This window comes from Dermacentor variabilis, chromosome 10 (genome assembly GCF_050947875.1).
Source record: "Dermacentor variabilis isolate Ectoservices chromosome 10, ASM5094787v1, whole genome shotgun sequence".
Taxonomy (NCBI): domain Eukaryota; kingdom Metazoa; phylum Arthropoda; class Arachnida; order Ixodida; family Ixodidae; genus Dermacentor; species Dermacentor variabilis.
In genome coordinates this window covers 81,127,046-81,142,975 of record NC_134577.1, presented here as the reverse complement: position 1 = coordinate 81,142,975, position 15,930 = coordinate 81,127,046, and positions in this window count along the sequence as shown.

Here is a 15,930-nt window from a genome sequence, read left to right as displayed (position 1 = left end):
GTTGCGTCGCTATAGGCCAGGTACGATCGGATCGTTTCGGTGACCCACAATAGTCTGTCAGTCGTTGGAGTGAGCGTCTTGTCGGTCGCGTATCGATCATTTGTTACCGCGCCTTACGAGTACGTGAAGTCAGGTACGCGCTGCCACCACCAGCAAGTGAGGACCGATGTTGCAAGAAGACTTCGCAAGCGGCTTGATCTAATGAAGTGTCGTCCAAGTGTAACGCACGGCTTTTTTGTTAAATTTGCTAGCCATCAATGAAAGGCAGCAACTACCCGACTCACGGTGCAGTCCGGAGGACTCGGACGAAGCCCTGGCGGATTCCTATCCTGAAGTGGAGTTGCAGTCTCACGCTACGCATGTTTTCGGCGCCGCACCGACGTCGAGCTACCAGTAAAATTTCAACACGGTACACGGCACGAGTGCTTGAGCAGGGCGCATCCGAGCGCGTTCTCATTTTTTTAATTCGGGGGACTTGCCGGCGGCAGGCCACGCGCGCGACCCTTGCAAAATGTTTCGCGACTAATCGGTTACGACAGACCTCATGCGCTGTCGCGCCATGAAAACGGCGGATTGTGGATGGCAGCAATGAAATGGCTGCTATATAGGGCGCATGTGACAGGCGTGTTCGCGTATGCACAACAGCATTTTTGCAAACCGTCATTTGCCGCAGCGCTTGTTCTTGCGTTGTAAGTGAGCATGCTAATTGTCTACATTCTTCTGTATATCGGGAGACCTCGGAAACCATTGCATTCCGCTGACAATTTGCGACGGTAAGGACTAATAGTGTCAATAGGGAACGACGGTTCTCGGCCATTAGTATAGAAAAGGAAGAAAAGCCCGTCTTTGCCTGGGGTGCCGTATTGCAGGCGTACCTGACGTGGAGACGGACGAGGTCCCAGTCGGGGTGGTTGGAGTCGACATACATCGAAAGCATGTCGCCAGGAGTTCGGTTAACGCGCTTTGTCAAGCCGTTTGTTTGCGGGCGATATGCGGTGGCACAGCGATGACTAATCCGGCATTCAATGAAAAGTTCTGGAATGAGATGGGCGAGACAGACGCGGCGTTGGTCGCTCAGGAGCTCGCGTGGAGCGTCGCAGACGTATACATAGAACGGACAGTTGAAGCAGGATGGAGGCTACGTCACGAGCCCTCGTGGCTGGCAAAGCGGCCGTTTCTGCATACCTCCTGAGGTGGTCAATAGCCACGATGACACAGCGATTGCTAGTACCTGTGTATGTCAGAGGGCCGTATATGTCTATCCCAACACGGTCAGAGGGTCGCGAAAGGCACTGCAAAGTTTGCATTGGTCGAGAGACGCGACAAGGACAAGGCTTGCGGCGTTGACATTCTGTGCAAGAACGAATGTACTTTTGCACAATCGCGCATGTCTACCGCGCCAATAAAACCTATGACGAAGTGTGGCGTAGGTCCTGAAGATACCAGCGTGTGCGCACTAACGACCGGCGTGGAATAGCGGCGCATACATCAGCGCGGAGATGCCGGGGTTTACTATAGCAGCCATTTCGTCGCGCATGGCGAAATGCGACGCTTCTCGGCGTAGCGCTCGGAATGGCGGGGGTGCAGGCGTATCATGTGACTAATCTATCAAATATGAAATACAGGAGTTCTTGTGCTGCTCCAAAGTCACCTTGACGAAAGCTGATGGATCAGGTGGTTCGTCTAGGATGTGTACACTGATGATGTCGGCGTGGATAGGCGAGCGCGAAAGATCATCGGCAACGGCATCCTTCTTGTCTCAGCGGTAGACAAACCGGATGTCGTACTCTTGGAGCCTCAGTGTTGACCGCGCTATAGGTGACGGCAGGGTTCTTTGAGGGACGACAACCAGCACAGGTCGTGGGGATGGGTAACGACAACGAAGGACAGGCCGTACAGCTATGGACGAGATTTTATTATGGCACGGATAATCGGTACACATTCTTTTTGCGTGACTGAATAACAGACTTCAGCTTTCGTGAGAGTGCCGCTCGCGCAAGCAACATGTTCTTTGTAGCCGGGCTTGCGTTGGGCGTGCGCAGCGCCACGACCAACACCGCTAGCATCCGCATGGATTTCCGTGGGAACAGCTGGATTGAAATGGCGCATTGTCGGTGGTGTTGTGAGCAGGCGACGTATCGGAAAGGCATCATCGCAAGGCGGGGACCGCGTAGAAAGATTGAGGACTTCCCGAAGAAGCTATGTCAATGGTGCCATATTCGAAGCGAAATTACGAATGTAGCGGCGGAAGGATCAACAGAGGGCAATGAAACCGGGAAAGTATTTTTGAGATGTGGTTCTCAGGAATTCTTTAACAGCACGCAGCTTGGTGACATCAGCGATGAACCCCGTCCTACGGCACGACATGTCCGTGAATGGTGAGCTTGTGTGCACCAAAGTGACTTTCTTTAGTTTATTTGGGGGCAACGTCACTGAGACAGCACCGGCTACAAGTGACTTAGGTGAGTAGGAAAATCTGGCGCGAACACTGCTACATCACCCAGATAACACTAGCACGTGTTCCAATTGAGGCTTAGGTATGGTCGCTGCCTTAGCGGAGAGTGAGCACCGGTGTAAATCCGGTGGCATGCAGTCTTTGTTCGGCCCAGAGAACTTCTGTGGCTGTCAAAAGCAGGGCGAAATTTGTCCATGATAAGGAGAAGATTTAAGGCGTTGTCGATGATGTGGCTGGAAATGTCGAAATGCTAAATCGCCCCGTCTAAATGCGGCTGCCGCGGTTGAGATCACATCGACGACCTCTAGGAATGGAATAGCAGCAAAGCTAACCCGGCGGGCACAGAAATGTTCATTTGACTGTAGACTGCTTCGCTCGTGTTGCCTGGACGTTGTAGTGCGCTTTAATAAATGCGGCTCTGCTTCTGCGCGCCCTGCGTAGTTTGTACGCTTGAGATATTTGGAAGGTGTTTATGTTTCAGAAATAGCAGCAACATACTCTACCGTACCTTGAACCAAAGCTTATCCAGCTCGTATAATAGTACGTTTGCTTGCCTTCCATCCGGACCTCCCACCTGCCTTGTATGTGAACTGCCTCTTCTCCTCCCTCCTCTCTACAATTCTATCTGCGTACCTTCGGGACTCGCACCTTAGTAGAAAGGGAAGTGCTGCAGCTGCGGCTTCTGAGGGGAGTCACGCATAATTACAGCTATCAATAGGCCAATGTAGCGATAGCCAGGGAGCTCCAAGGGCATTGTGCTCTTTCGATGCGGGGGGGGGGGGGGGAATAGTTTTTAACATCGCGTTTCTTCTCCGACTCGCTCCTGTCATGTATGTACACACAGTGACCCAGCCCCACCTCCCACGACGCGGTGTGCTTCGCTTTAAAACACGGCTGGCAATGCCGCGCGCTCCTATTCTCAAGTCGTGTGGCTTTCCCACCAAACTTTAGAACCAAATATGGCTCACCGAGTTGCAAAAATATTTCGCTGCCAGCATCTTGACTCGTTAAAGTTCCTTCACGAAGGCGGCCGCGCCATCGTCGTTGCAATGTCGCGAGTAATGGCTCCTGCAATTGGCTTAGCTGCGCGCCAGGACCTGCTCGTAAGAGCGCCTCAGCAAGGAATCATAAGGGCGGGACAAAGCCGATAGAGAGACTTCAAAGGGGTCTATAGCAGTGGCATGCAGGCGCAGACACTGCGCATCGCAACTATCATTTACAGTGAGGACTTGTTGCGCCACTATTGGGCGTAAATTTTTGTAGTGCAGAACAGCTGCTTTTGCAGGTCCTGACATAGTAACCTGCATTCGTAAACAACTTTCTCAAGCGGCTCACGTGAGACGTAAATTATCGGCATAGACGGTGGTAAAGAAATTCCCGCATAGCTACTACAGACGATATGCCGTCAGTCTGTACTGTCAACGGCGAGCGCATGCCTTCATAGCGGCGCCTAGCGTCCAGCAGTATAGTAAACTAATAGCAGGCGCAAGGCGAGTGTTGGAATTTGCATGTATTTCTTTTACTGATGGTGTCCCCACAAATATCCGTTTTCTCAAGAAAATATATACCTCGGTGTGATTATTTTAGATATCATAGTGTGGGCAGGAGGACGCCGATATGTAGAATAAAGTATTTCTCAACGCGTCCACTGTATAAGGTGCCCAATGCAACTGAAATGTCGTTATATGTATGAGAGCAAATATAGGAAGAGAATATGCCCCCTTTCTATAGAAGTTCTACAGTAACATTAATAAACACAACTGTAATAGCCCGACTTGTCTTGAGAAACAGCGATAACGATTATGTATGTCGGGAGTGTTCTTGCTCCCATCCAAGTTTATCACTTGGAGGTATGCTGAAATATTTCAGAGTTATGGAAGCATTGTCCTTCTCTCAGCATCTATAGGACAAAAGCGCCGCAATGAAAATACCGTCTGCAAATGCTTAGGTGACAACTGCGCCGGGCCCTGGTAGTATACAGTGACTTTGTCAAGATAGTGTTAATGTTATCTTACATGCGCCTCACTGACATCAACCTTTGAGGACAAAAAACGACCGCTTCGCAATTACAGACCCGTGTTTTCAGCGGTCATCGTTTAAATGTCGTGCATGCGCACGCAAGATCTGGCCTGCAGCGCTAGTTTTACCTTACTACGTTAAGGAGCAACTACGTTCGTCCAACCCTCGGCCGTTTCGGTTCGGCAACGTTTGATGTCTCTCTCAACAACCAAAGAAGCAAATGCCATGTACCCGAGTTCTCATTAACAATTCAAACCGGTTACATTGACGACTGGCTTCGTCAGTTTCCAAACATTCGTCCATGCTTGTTGCGCGAGCGCTCAAAAATCGTTGTAAAATATAATTTCGACCTAATATTTGTTGCCGTAATATAATGCATCGACAAAACACGAGATATTGACTCACCTTATACGAGTGCCGGCTGCTTTGAGTTATGGTCTCGCACTACTGCACGTGGCGTCGGTCCTGATAGGCGACGCGACCACTCAAATAATATCCACGCACTTCACTCCAGGCAAGCAAAAGTCAAATGACAGAGAGCAACTCTTCCTTTGGTCTCGTGCTCTCTGGCTATGCTCCTACTGAGCCGAGGAGCGATTCTCGATGGGGGAGAGTAAACTGCTTGCAAAAAATAGAGGCACTACTTGTGAACACTTTCAACAAGAAATTTATATAGTGATTCGAAAGAAGGAGGCAATCACGCTCTTCTCTTCCCACCCCGTTCTTCTGAAGTGGGTGTCCTTGGTGCAGGAAAAGTTCCACGAAACTGCCGATCCCTTCTGAACTGAATAGTCGGGGACCACAGAGCACCATGACGAATTGATTGGCAGCCTTCAGGATTCCACAGATCTGCTGACCCTTGCCTTGGAGACCGGTTTTATCCAGCTTGGACTTGTACTTCCACGAAAGAGGCAAACGACGCCGTTGACATCAGCACCTGATTCACCCCGTCCTGTCCACGATGGGACGCCCAAAGGGATATTAAGCGGAATCGGCCCATTGTTAGTGAGAGTCGCCCCAAGCCGACCCGGGTCGTAATCCGCCTTTCTCACTTTCGTGTGCGGCCCCCTGCTGCACGCCGCTGAAAACGTTTTGCAAGGATCCCGGGATTTTCGGCGGTTGACTTGTGTACCTGGCCCCACGTTGAGTGCGCCTCGGTTGTGCGTTTCGTGGATCGCGAATCATTATTCATGGCTTCTTCGGGACCACATGTATTTCCTTGAAACCACGTAGCGCTCACCGACTGCTCGGTGGATAGAATTTCTCACTATATCACCTAGAGGCAAATCCGGCACCACCGTCTATGGGAGCTTCCTAAGGGGCCCTGTGCCGATATGGTAACGACGGTATACGTGTCTGCGAGGCTTGTTTTGGCTGGTGTTCTAAGAGGCTTTGTCTGAAACTTAGATTTGGCTACACAAATGAAGCGTTCTTAATGTAAGATCTTCATAAAATGTTTCCATTCACGTATATTACACCTTCCAGTGAAGTTTACTCACATACGATAGATAATCAAGCGAAGAAAAGAAAGAAGAGGCGACGAACGGTTCCAATGCGACCACGAATCTTGTCGTCTGTCTCCCAACTTTAGCGGCCCACTCATACTTTTTACGTTGCATATAATTGCACATTCAATGAGAAGGTTTCATAGTTAAACAAAACGTGTCTTTGCGTAATAATAAAGATAAAAGAGATTCTTACATGCTCTTTTTGTAAAAAAAAAAATCATTGTGACAGACGGGACTGTGCTTCCCTGGCTCTCCGATTACGGTGCCAATGCGAATTAACAATATACTGGCATTCCCATGCTTACCACAGCGCAGCTATACTGTAATCTAGCGCAGCAGCGCCAGATTCCTTCTAGGTAATATAGTGAGAAACAATATGGCTGGATGAGCAGGCCTGAGTGCGCCGTTCTGCAAACAGTGCTGCCGATAACGGCACGCCGAGTTCCGTTGGGTGACGCGGCTGTCTTGGAAATTGTCGCCGAATTCAAGACTGAGACATCGCTTATTGTATTCTTTTTACGCAGTATTTAGACATTTCGCTTATTCAAGAAGGCTTCGAGCGCAGATTTCTGCGTCGGATTTATCAAAGCGGTGCACTTGTTTACATCGACATCTACATCCGCAGATGGTTGTTATCATCAAATATTGTGGAAACGGTGCACCGCTGATGTGATATAATGTCAAGACGAATCAAAACATACATATCTGTGCCTATGTGCATTGTTGTTACACGCTGAAACGTGTTAATGTGAGCGGCCGAACCACTTAGCAATGGCAGCTGTGATCCAGATACATATATGACAGATGTTGGCTCAGCGCTGTGTCGCCACTTGCCGCTCATTGTGTGCGCGTCATGCGAAGTGAAGTATAGTTGATTTCAAATCGATAAGGCCAGAACTTCGCTATCTAAGCAGTTTCGTTCGACCTAACTGCTTACAGTTCAGAGCAGGTCCACCGTTAAAGGATGAACGAACTGGACGGCGCCAGGATTTGCTTTCGGTGAACAGGATCGACATTGGCTCAAACTTCGTGGGCACGGCTTGATATGGTTGAAGATTGTGCATTTAAACTTGGTAGACGTCTTTGGCCCTCACTAACCTATGATCACTACATTTTACCGTACCTATTACTTGAACATCCTGCACTATGCTGGGATTGGCAGAATGTATGAGATCAATTTCCTTTCTTGTTGCGCTCCACGAAGCCAAGAAGTCGTCTTCGGAAAAGGACATGCTGGAGATGCTGGCTAAGAAGTACCTGCCGCTCAAAACTGTGGCCGATGAGGCGGCATACCCAGTATACAAAGGGAAGCCGAACTCCGCGCTGGACGAACCTTTCAAAATCAGTGAAATCCGCCGCGCCCTACACGACCTCAACGGTAGGTCAGCACCCGGCCCGGATCACATTAACAACAAGGCTCTCAGAAACCTGGAGGACGCATCGATCGAGTTTCTTACAGATGAGATAAATCTGATTTGGGAGCAGGGAATTGTACCGGAAGAATGGAAGTTGGCGAAGGTCATACTAATCCGAAAGCCCGGTAAACCGCCGAGCCTGGACAACCTCCGGCCAATCTCACTGACGTCATGTGTAGGGAAGGTGGCCGAGCACGCAATCCATAACAGAATTGCCGAGTATATCGAGACAACGACCTTTTCCCTCACAACATGATAGGTTTCAGGCCTGGCCTCTCCACCCAGGACGCCATGAAGCTTATCAAGATCCAAATCTTGGAACGCTGCACTCGGGACACGAGAGCCATCCTTGGTTTGGACCTGGAGAAGGCCTTTGATAACATCCGTCACGAGTTCGTTCTCGACGCCATCTCCAAACTCAACCTGGGCTCGTCCTTCCATGCCTTCGTCAGGTCTTTCTTGAACAAACGATGCGCCATCCTCAAGACTGGAGATTTGGAATCGGAGAAAATGGAGCTGAGCAGAAGAGGCCCCCCCCAGGGGTGCTCCTTCTCTACAGCCCAAGTAGAAAGGGCCGCAAGCCACAGAACTGGAAACCCCCCTCTGAAATTGACATCAATCTCTACACCAATTGCGGAGATCCCATTCCCAAAGTCGCGTCCATTCGAATCTTGGGAATGACACTCGAAGGGGCGGGCTCGAATAACATCACCATTCAAAAACTAGCAAAAAAGACGGACAGCGTCATCGGTCTAATCAGGCGGGTAGCTAACAGAAGGAGAGGCCTCAGCGAAGAGAATCTGTTAAGGCTAGTCCACGCTTTCTTGTTGTGCCATTTTACGTACGTAGCGGCCAAGCACGTCTGGAAGAGGGCCGAGCGAGACAAGCTAAATGCCATGATAAGGAGGGGGATCAAGAGCGCGCTCGGACTACCCAACTACACACGCACCGACCGATTCCTGCAATTGGGTATTCATAATACCCTGGAAGAGATTGCAGAAGCACAAGAAAGGGCACAGATTCTTAGGCTCTCGGGCACCAGGGCGGGCAGACGACTCCTAACTGAGACGGGCGTCCACCCGGCCACTGTCGAAGATGCCTACCAGGGCCTTCCGAAAGAGCAGAAAGATAACATCATCATATCGCCCGCCCCGCGCAATATGCATCCCCAGCGCAACGTGGAAAGAAGGAAGGCCAGAGCAGTAGCGCTCCTACGCCGCGCAACCGAACTCCCTGGCGGCAGCTGCTTCGTTGACGCGGCCCAGTATGCAAACAGCAACAATTTCACGGTAGTTTCAATCAACCACAGAGGTTCGACCGTTAACGCCGCTTCGGTACGAAGCACGTCGTCGCATGCGGCCGAGCAAGTGGCCATTGCCTTGGCCCTCCTGGACGACGGACATGCCAATATCTTTAGCGACTCCAGGGCAGCCATCCGCGCCTTCAGCGTTGGCGCCGTGTGTAAGGAAGCCTGTCGCATCCTCGAAGGCAAAAGCATCGCCACCCACACTCTCACGTGGTTCCCCGCTCACATGGGATCCATCATGGGAGGCCCCACAAACCTCAACGAGCTGGCCCACTCCAAGGCGCGAGGTCTCGCTTTCCGCGACCATGGAGAACTCCAACGCCGGCCCGCAGTGGTGGAGAACAGAGATCAACCGACCACATACAACGAAATTGCGCAGCACTTTTATCTCGGCAGGAGAGACTTTCCCCTTCCCCACAAGAAGTTAAATAGAGCGCAGGCATTGACCCTCAGATTATTGCAAACAGGTTCATATCCCAACCCGGCTCTATTCCACAAAATTTATCCCGACACCTATGCCACTAGTTCTTGCAGGCACTGCAATGACATCGCTAGCCTAGACCATATGCTCTGGCGTTGCCCCTCGTTACGAGGCACGGAACAAATCAATGTGGACAAGTGGCTCTCCGCTATCAAGAGCCCCGATGCCGGGGCGCAACTATGGGCTGTCCAGAGGGCCCACGATGCGGCGGTCGGGCAAGGCCTGACTGTCCCAACGTGGGAGCGGCCCGCAGCGCGCTGAGTCGCGTACCTCAGGACCTTATTAAAGTTTTGCATCCATCCATCCATTTCACAATTAGGGCTTTTCCAGGTCCCATTTTCTGTTGCTACGTTTCCTGAAAAAAAGTGTTCATTATTCTCAGCGTAATCCTTTCTGCGAATTCTACCAGCATCTCACCTCTAGCGTGTGTAGAATCGACACCGTAGTTGCCAATTGCCTGTTCATCCGCCTGCTTTTTGCACACTTTTGTATCGAAGTCCCCTATTACTACTGTATACCGCGTTTGCACTTTTCTCATCGGTAATTCAACATATTCATAAAACAGATCCACTTTTTCATCGTCCTCACTGGACGTTGGAGCGTACATTTGTACTATCTTTATTGTATACCTTTTATAGACCGTTTTTTCATGGGTGGAGGAGAAAACAACTTTATTTAATAGTATATAGGGAAGGGGCAGCTAGCTCATGGGGGGAGGCTAGGTTGGGGCCCATGGGGCCGCAGCTGTTGCCGTCCATTCCGCCAGCCAGGACTTTGATTCTTAGTCGACACTTCTCAGCGCTTTCTCCCATTCCTCTGGTGAGGGGGCTAGCCGCAGGAGCTCTTTTGGGGGCGGATGGCGGTCGCATATCCATAGAATGTGATCTTTTCCAGCCTGTGCCAAGCCGCACAACGTACATGCTGAGACGCTGTTGTCCTTCAGGATGGCCGCTAGTCTCCTGGGGCTGAGCACACTGCGCGTTTGAGCTCGGCGCACGGTCGCGGCCTGTTGTCTGTTTAGGCCGCCGCATGGAAGCGGGTAAATGTGTCGTTCCTCTTTTTGCCGACGGAAGCGATCTCCGTAACTTAGTGAAAGGGTTTCAGGGTTTTGCGGAGGAGGCTGCCCCTCGGCCCGATTAGTAGTTGCGCGGGCTGTGAGGTGGGCAGCTTCGTTACCGGTGTTTCCCTCGTGGCTAGGGACCCAGAGAAGCGTTATGCTTATTCCCAGCCTCTGTAGTCTTTCTGCCGCGGTTTGGCTTACTTGGCCCGATCTGAAGCTTTTGATCGCTGGCATTGAGTCCGACACTATGAAGAGCGTCCCTGCGACTGCTGTCGCGCTAGCAATGGCGGCCTCTTCCGCTTCCAGGATAGGCCTTGCTGCGATTTCCTCGGTTCGGAGGATCTGCCCCGTTCCGTCCACAGCCGCTATCGCATATGTGCCGTTCCGCACAGGCGAGGCGTCCACATATGCGACCGGTTTGTCTGCTAGAGTCTTCTGAGGGATTCCGCGCGTGCGCGTCGGCGTCCCTTGTTGTGTTCTCCCATGTTCTTCGGGAGTGGTGGAATGACCAGTCGGTTCCTAATGTCTCTCGGAATTTTCACTCTCTTGGTGGTTCCTGTGTGTGTGTGGGGGGGGGGACATTCAGGAGTTGTAGGACCTCATGCCCTTGCTGTGTGCATGACAGCCTCCACCACCGCTCTCTGCGCTTCCACGCAGCAGCTCGATTATCTGGCGAGAGGTGCTCGCCAGTCTCTTCGCAGTTTCTTTGCACGAGTTTTTTTCCTCTAGGAAGAACCCCAGTACTCTGATGGTGGCGACTTGGGGTACTACTTCTTTATTGACTACTATTTGCAGCGTAGGTTTGATTGCCTGCGTTGTTTTTCCGGCAATAAACAGTTCTGACTTGGTAAGGAGCATTTGAGGCCGCTGACGGCCACGTAGGCTTGTACCGTGTCGGCTGCTGTATGCAATGGCTGTTTAACGGCCCCGGCATTGCCTTGCCTCGTCCAAATGGTAACGTCGTCCGCATAGATGGCATGGCGTACGAGCGGGATCTTGTTAAGTTCCTTGGGTAGGTTCCGCATAGCACATTTGAAAAGAAAAGGAGATCGTACTGCACCCTGGGATGTATACCCTTAGCGCCGAGATTGATCTGAGGGCTGTTGATATCTCGAATCTTGAAGGTGGCTGTCCGGTCGCGAAGAAAGGCAATGACGTATCTGTGCGCCCGTGCCCCAACATTCATGTCCGATAGGTTTCTGTGTATGGCCTCGTGTCTGACGTTATCGAACGCCTTGTGCACATCGAGCCCTAGGATCGTGCGCACTGCCCCCGGGATTTCTGCATCCACAGCGTCCCTTTTGAGCATCCACATGATGTCTTGCGCGGACACAGCTGGCCGAAAGCCAAAGAGGGTGGGTGGGAATAATTGATGTTCCTCTACATGCTCGGCGAGGCGTGTTAAAACCACGAGCTCTAGTGCTTTGCCCAGACATGAGGTAAGTGAGACAGGGCGGAGATTCTCCAGTTGCAGCGTTTTTCCAGGTTTTTGAATAAACACTACGGCAGCCTCCTTCAATGGCTGTGGCAGTTCCCCGGTGCGCCACACCTCATTGAAGAGGCCGGTTAGGCTTCTAATGGTCCGGTCATCGAGGTTGCCCAGCATGTTATTTGTTATGCCGACCGGCCCCACAGCCGAGGTGGTTTTTAGATCGGCGAGCGCAGCTCCTACCTCAGCCTCGGTTATGTCGGCATCTATGCTCTCATTCGCTTCGCCAGTGTACTCTGCGTACGCCAGCTCATTTGTTTCTGTTTTAAAATAGCGGCTGGCGCGCTGTTGTGTCGTATCTTGCTCTGAGGCCGGATGCGCCCAAAGGAGCCGATTGACCTTCTTGGCCGTTGACCCTCTGCTGCTATCGGGATCGAGCAAATGTCTAAACAAGAACCAGGGGTTGTTCGAGCCGAGCTGGCCATTTAGCCTGTTGCACATCTGCATCTATTGAGCCAAATTTAGCTCGCGTGAATACTCCAGTACTTACGCCTCAGCCTGAGCCAGTGCTAGTTTAAGTGTGCGGTTATGTTTATGCTTCATCCATTCTGCATAGAGAGTCTGTTGCTCCTCCCAGAGGCTGATCAGCTTAGAGTCGGGCCTGGGGCCTTCTTCCTCGGTGGGCACCTCCATCGTGGCTTCTTGCGCATCTTGGAGGAGCTGCGCCATCCACTCGTTTAGGTCTTTAATCTTCGTCGCTGCCTGACGGTTGCGTTTGAATCTAAATTGGTGCCACTTGGTATGTTTGACGAGCAGTTTGTTCTTTTTATTTTACTCCGCAGCAGGTATTCTAATGTCCAGGACATAATGATCACTGCCCTAATTAAGGCCTGTATTGGACCACGTCGCGCCCTCCACTTCCCGGACGAAGGCCAGATCGGGAGTGGGGTTTCGTCACACGCTGTTGCCAATACGTGTCGGCTGCGTGGGATCTGTGAGCAGGGTGAAATCGTGGTTGTTGGCCCCATTTGCTATCGACACTACCTTCTTAGTATTCCGCGGGTAGCCCCACACGTTATGGCTTGCATTAAAGTCTCCCAGGACGACGATCTGGGCTTGTGCCGCCTCTTTCCTGGCTTTTCTCATGATTGTGGGGAAGGGGGAAGTATTGCACTTTGGCGGGCTATATATGTTTACTATAAAGAGGCAGTTATGCTTCCTGTTTTTGGGCATTAGCTCCAGAAAGGTGTAGTGCAGATTTTCGATCTCTAAGTCGATTTGCATTGCGGTGATGTTTCGATGCACAGCAATGGCTGTTCTTGCATTGGTTTCTTGCTTGTAGAGAGCTCATTAAAACAGGTCTCGCCCGTTATTTTTATTGCCGATTCTGTTTCCTGTCGCGCGATGACATCGACCTTGGGGTCGAGGTCCGCCATTGCGAAATGCAGCGCAGCCCTTCTTTTGGCAAACGACCTGCAGTTCCACTGTAACAGTTCCACTGCAGTTCCTCTTCGTCAGCTGCTGCTCGGCGATGCAGACTTAATCCGTGTGCACACCCTGTACTTCGGCGTTTTGCAAGAAAGTAGCTTTTTAGATAGACGAATGCATTCGGTTCGGCGGCCCCAAGAGCAATTTGTGTTACGTCGCCTCCCTGTCGTGATTATTCGGTCATTGTAACGCATTTTGAAAACATGGCCCGTTAGGTTACCCATTCAGTTTTATCTGACGTTCTGGGATGATATGGGTGCCAGTTTCGTATCTGTTATCAGCCGCTGCTTTGAGGACTTTGAGAACACCATCAGACATGCTCTGTCCCTGACAGAGAGATGCTCCCAGGGATTACATTCTTCACAAAGTTATTCCTCCGTATTTTGAGAATGGAAGCCCGCAAACAAATGCCATGAAACAAAACAACGGCAGCGCATGCATAATTCCTTTGAGACTTAAATTTTAGAAGTGCGAAACAATAACAGGGCTGAAACTTGAAAATGATGCTATTTTATTAAAACTTGATTTGCAATATACCTCTGTGATCGGCCCAGAAAAGAGATTTGAAACATACCCGATACGGAATAATGGTGTTCGCCAAGAAAGACATTGGCTTTCATTTTTACATTGTTTTTCACATTGTTGCCACCTGTTACATGTTACCTTTAGCGATGTTGCATTTCCCCTCTATGTAATACCTTCCAACGGAGGGCCTTTAGTTTGTACTGAAATAAAATTTTAAAAATAAATAAAATGAGATTGTCCGATGGAAGGATTCAAACAGAGGTTGTCTAACGAAACAGCCCGTTTATACATACGCTGCTTACGTTTGCTCCAATTGGTACTGCCACTACAGCTACGAACATTGCACTTCCTGTAATCATACCCATCGCAGTCATTGCTTGGCCCTCACGTCGAAACTGATATTTCTTTTTTTACGAATTACGAAAGTCACTCGTGCACCTCAACAGTCTCTGAAAAGATTGAAAACGATGATTTAAAGGGACTTACAACTAATTGCTATGGTACCCGTTGTTGTAGTGCAACGGGAATCTTACTGCACTGAGTGTCCAATCACATAGTGGTAACGCGCAAAACGGGGTGGCACATATTTAGTGAAAATTTTCCGATATGATTCAACGACCTTGTCGTGCTGACTAAACATGCTGGAAACAGGGATAGGAGAGTGCGATGTCGATGATACGCTGGCATTAGTGGGAAGCCGACATGTGCGCATCTAGGTGACTAAAAAGGTAGTGGCGTAGCGATAAACTTATTTGGGGGGGGGGGGGTTGCCAAAAACTACCACTCCTCCCTCTCCTTCACGTCTCTCTTCACACACACACACACACACGCACACACACACACACACACACACACACACACACACACACACACACACACACACACAAATATATATATATATATATATATATATATATATATATATATATATATTTAAATATATACATATAAACGAACCAGACGAAAGGGAACCGAGTGGCCCCATTTTTGTTGACCATATCATAAGCCAACAAACAAGGACACCAAGAGCACCGTAGGGAAAATTACACACTTAATAAACAAAAAATATGAGAAACAAATGGAAATGAAAATGGATGAAGAACTGGCGACAGGTGATATACGAACCGACGTGCTCGCATCAAACGTCCGATTCTCTTGCGAATTAAGCTACTGCGGTGACCCCGGTTTACCATTCGCTCTATGTGGTTTACTGCTAGGACTAACCCTGGGAGGGTTAGCCATCGCCACCACTCACGACCCTAGGCGTCGAATGTAAAACACCTTTTTTGTCGCAGGCGTCACAAGTCCGCGATCTATTTGGGTGACGGCAACTGGTCGATAAACGCACACAAGGTAAATCAAGGCATCAATGTTGCCGGATTCGAGACCCTCTAAATGTAATGAACGAGAAGAAAGGGCGCCGAGGGGCCCGATTTTTATTAACCATGTCATAACAAACCAACAAACAAGGGCACCAAGGACAACATCATAAGGTAAATTACTTGTACATACAAATCGAATTAAAGAAATGATAAATTAATGGAGATGAAAGTGGATCAAGCGATATTCTTACCCTTTGATACCGCGGCGCCGCTTTGCCATCCACCATCTGGGGTATCTGTACTTTACTACTAAACTAACCCTCGGAGTGTTAAACTTATGCATTTCTTCTATATACAGCATGCACTTTATTTAATAAATGGCCACAAACAGGCTTTTTGCCATGACACGCTCATTTATTGCAATTTTTACTTTCAGGCAAAAAAAGAACACAAATCTTTCGACAACGAACTCGTTCTCCAGTTTATTGACGTGTCACTGTGGCTATGACATTCTGCTGCTAACACAAGGTGAGTGTTCCCTGCGTGAAAGAAAATCGCTTTATAGAGGCAGAATTACTAGCAATTGTCACGGCGCCTAGTCCTTCACCGCCCTCCGTCCCCCATTTACATGCCGTCCACATCTACTGTGTCAGTATCTCATCGTAACAGTGTTAGGCAATCTATATACATCGCTAATCCCAACATCACTACTGTTTTTGGTCTGGGAAGCTAATTGTGTTCGTTGAGTTCCATCACAGTAGTATCAACGCGTGGTTTGAGATCAGAACTATACATACTCTGATACATCTAGTTCAAGAACGAAACGCCTTCTGACTGTCGACATACCGAGGTAATAAGTGCGATAATATAACTATGCCTGACAGTTTATGTCGAGAGCGTGGTACTGTACACTTGACTTTTC